The sequence below is a fragment of the Cephus cinctus genome, unplaced genomic scaffold, assembly GCF_000341935.2.
Source record: "Cephus cinctus unplaced genomic scaffold, Ccin1 Ccin1_contig_4044331, whole genome shotgun sequence".
Lineage (NCBI taxonomy): Eukaryota > Metazoa > Arthropoda > Insecta > Hymenoptera > Cephidae > Cephus > Cephus cinctus.
The window spans coordinates 2,090-6,709 of record NW_014332744.1 but is presented as its reverse complement, the minus strand read 5'-3'; the positions used below and the strand labels follow the sequence as shown (position 1 = coordinate 6,709).

General features: G+C 37.0%; 1 long non-coding RNA gene across 1 annotated transcript; it reads left to right on the top strand.

Annotated features, from left to right (window-relative positions):
- The first annotated feature begins 6 nt into the window (after positions 1–6).
- LOC112493700 lies at positions 7–3,963 on the top strand. Its single transcript, XR_003058357.1, has 2 exons — positions 7–1,278; positions 1,736–3,963. It is a non-coding gene; the product is annotated as an uncharacterized LOC112493700 (long non-coding RNA).
- The last annotated feature ends 657 nt before the right edge of the window (positions 3,964–4,620 follow it).

Below are 4,620 nucleotides of genomic sequence, written 5' to 3'. Positions count from 1 at the left end.
GATACTAGTATAAGAGTAGTCGAATGAATTCTTGCAAAGTAACTCTTTTTGCCTGCAGTAGAATTAGATGGACATAGGTCAAATAGACTTTGGGGTGCCGAATAGCTCAGTGGGCAGTTGCTTACATGATCATGGATTGAAGTAAAATAAATTGTACCAAAGTCCCGCGCAAGTAACGCCACGTGCTCTGTGCTGTGAAGGTCCACGAAGGTGCTGCCAACGAATTCCGAAATTTCAGATGGGCGAGAAGACACGTTGGAGAATCCACGTGGACTTGCTTATGAATACAATTATGTTCAAAAGAGAGTATCGCTTATGACGCGTAATTATTATTTCAGAATTAAATAAAAATTCAAAATATATACAAACAAGTGCCACAGTAAGGATACTGTTCCATGGCGCTCGAAAAGCTATATCGGAAAGGCGGATTGGTGGGGACAACCAATCAGGATCGTTCCACTTCGAGTTTTAATGCCCCAGTTCCCCACGGAGCAAATTCTATCTTTACGAGAAGCTAATTTTTAATAATTAATATGATTTAGGATAATTAATATTGTAGAAAATAACTGAACGATAAATAATTTTTTAGATTTTATATAATTTTGAATTAAACTTTGGTAAGTACCATATATCAAATTTATATTGAAAATGAGGTTGGAATTTCGTTCCGTTTCTCTTAAAATATGCTCCATGGGGAACTGGGGTATGAAAATTCCGTTCTGATTGGGCGCTGTCCGCCACTATTCAGTCTTTCCTTCCTTCCTTCCTTCCTTATGGCTGTATCCCCAATGGAAAACATTTACGAGTAACTGCTCCTATATAATCAGGATTGGAAGTTCACGCTAGATGGCAATGCACTTTGCGAGACGGGCCTTATATCTAACTGAGCGTGAGGATCTGTTTATACACCAAATCAGAACAGTGCTGGGCGAAATCCGTATAAATACTTACTTAGGTTTTCTTATGAAAATCCATTGGTGGATGCGGCTGTGAGCTGGGCGCGAGCTCTAAACCTTTCGATCCTGAATCCCTTACCTAAACCACTGGGTTACGGTCGCCCTGCTCCCTCTTTCCGATTCTGTTTTCCGAGCGCCATGGAAATCTGCTGTCTGACAGATGTGCGGCGAAAGTGCCTCGTAGTTTCAGGGGAGGTCCGGCAGAGTGCAGCTGGGACGTAGTGCTTTTTACAACAAGTACGCGAGAGAATCCCGAATCGAAAAAGCTTTGCTGCATGACATAATCTAATGGTGAATTTTCTGCAAGATGTCGATATAAAAGGTATCTATAATACCATGAAAAAAAGCACAACTATTGCAATGTTAATAATAGCATATACTTATAAATTACGAGAAAATATTGATTTAAACAAATTATTAGTAATAGCACTTTAATAACGTTCAACTAAAAAATCAATTCGGCGCAACATTTTTCTTGCTGTTCCAAAAAAGCAAACATAACTAATATTGTTGTTTCAACAATAAGGTGTGTGAAATATTACAAGAGCACATACATTTTCTTGATTCAACATATTTTTTGCGTAAAATATTTTAAGAGTGTAAATTCGTTTATGTGTAAATACGTGCAGGCATTTATAACTAACCCTCATACAGCTTCCATCTTCGGTAAGAAATCATGAGTGTTAACGGTAATTCAAAATTTGGCATGAAACATTATATCTATACGTATATACACACTAATCGAAGGACTACCCTTTATTTTCCCAAAAACTATCTAGGACCTAGAAACCAGACCGCCTTCGGCTCTCGCGTGCTCCTGAACCTTCGACTCGAAGTTGATTCCCGGGTCGAAGGTCATTTCACAAGGGGAGATTTTGCCACGGATATCGCACGGCTATCCGTCATCCTGAAGGACGGGCAGCGATCCATGAGAAACGAACTCATCGGTGCCAAAAGACCCCCGTGAAAATTCGATCGTGCGCAGGAATAAAGTAACGATCTAGAAATCACTGAGTTCATGCCTATGCCTATAACAGAGCGCAGCTGTAAATAAATTGATCTCGTATTTTCATTACCTTTTTTCCTCCGTATATAAAATAAGCTATTTGGATTTATACGGGAGCGGAAAGAAAATCGATAAGAATGACATTAGCAAAAATGACGAATACGCTGTTATGCCTACAATGCTATATACTGAATCTGATTATGAAAATGTGTCACAGCACAGAATTGAATTTTGCTGCTAATTGATATTGAAGACGCGTTATAAGAAAACAAAAGTAATGGACGATCCCAGTAATGACTGCATGCATACACACAAATATCCAATATCCAAGCATATATTGCTGTGCACGTACGGCCTATCAGCAGTACCAATTTTGCTGGACTTTTTCTTTATACGTACACTGAAATACATGCCGAGATATGCAACCCGCGTACGTACGCACGTAACGAATAAAATGAAATGAAGATGGTCTTATTTCGTTTTACCAAGCAATATGTCTGCTGACAACATTCATATGTAAATCATGAATGGGATTATGGGTCAGGCGTGGAGTGATTCAAGACTACAAACGACGTGCAGTGTTACGTATATCGTTATATACAGTACATCTATTTCTAATATCATATGTACAGATATAGATTGTAATCTGTACCTGCTGTTACAATAATATACATATAATAAAGCCTGTAAGATGTACGAAACTTTATGTACATAATGTATGAACTTTTAAGACACGTTCTATTTGTCGAAAACCTTCGACCCAAGTCTCACAGAAGTAAAGCAGCTTGACGTGACGAAATATAAATTATAATGGATCGAAACCATAAATCTGCCAAGATGGAAGATGGGGTCGAGAAAGTAATCGGAACCAGATGAAAAACCGCACTAGGAACTACGCATTTATGAGGAGTAGCGTGAACCACTTTAGAGAATAGTTACTTCGTTCCTAGTTAGGAGTCGCTAACTAACTGTGTAACGGGGCTACACGTTAACCGTCTAAAGAGAATACGAACAGTATAATCTATTAGTACGTCGTCGTTACGTGTCATTGTGGTAATCCGTGTGCTGATGATATTTAAATCGGCGGTGGATCATTGATCTTTGGCTGTTTTAGAACTTAGAAAAAAGCTGTACGATGATCCTGTCCTGGATACTAAAAACGCATGCCGAACGGAGGTTGCAGAAAAACGGCTGGAAATACAGAAGCTCTTGGGAATATATCTGTCCTTAGAGAAAGTAACTACTGGAAATTAATAAGTTTCTCACTGTTAACTGATCATTTCTAGAAAATTCGCGTACTACGAAGTATACTCTATATATCACGTGTGCATAACATGATCAGCATTGGCATGAGTACTATATTTACAGTAGCGATAACTAGTGTGGGGAATGCTCTTATCGTTAATTTAAAAAATTTTTAAGTAGCGTTGTGCGGACTAAGTGAAATATAATTTTGAAAAAATATTATATAACCACATTTAGTTTACAATATATGTTTTGGATACGTTATATTTCATGTATTATTGTATTCCTATAACGTGATTACTTGTCTATGTAATTTACACAATTAGGCACTTCTGAATTATAGTAATGACATTAATAAGCACTATCACGTTCTAGTAGTTGTTTCACGTCAAAGCAACGAATCCCTATAGACTTTCAATAGTTAAAGTAATTATTTATTACCGTAGCTTCTATAGGTGACTGAAGGCACGTTATATATTTATATTATACCTACACGTGTACAATGCGAACAACGTAATACGGAGAAAGTGGATCCATCTAAAAGACTGTGTTGCTAAGAACATCTCAAAGACGTCTTTTGAGCTGTATATGTACATTTTCTGGGAATTATGTCCCCGTTAACCTTAACGTACAGTCGAGTTACTAAATCATCTTTTTTTCACCAATTTACATGATACTCCTTGCTTAGTATCGAATAGCGTTTGACGTAGATTCTCAATTAATAGTAATAAATAAATGATGGATTTTCAAGAGAAATTGGCACTTTACAGAATTTCATTTAATACCTCGTACTCGAATATCCACTATACGTATCCCGCCCTTTGAATCTGTCACTTCGAGAACTTTCAACAAGATATACAGAAGTTGATGGAGTCTGTTCAAAAAGCGAAAGTGGATAACAGCCTTGTAATAGCTTCCAGAAGTCTTCGTTCCCGCATCATGTTCTGGGATTATAAGATTTTTATAATTATTAATCGTTGCAAACCGCACTGTCTATTTATGGCTATATCTATGAAGATTGTGTACAGAGATAATAATATAGGTTTGATATGCTGTAAAAACAGAATGCTAATATTAACCGGATAATGAATGGAAAATACATAAGGAAAAAATGACGCAATGTGTATACAGTACTAAGAAATATTCGACATCGCTGGTCTTTAAACCCATTACTTGAGATACGTAAGTACGCTGGAAAAGTTTTCAAATATTTATGTAGCTTAAACGTGCCGTTAATGAGTCTCAGTTACACTCGGCTGATTAGCAGCTTACGAAAGAGAAAAAAAAAGTTTTAAATTTTTCGCCGCTAAAATTTGTTCAATCTTATTATTGGAATCGATCATTATTAATAATTATGAAGTGTTCATTGTTTTTTATTTCTTTACTACGGCTGGGTACCCTACTATCCGATGC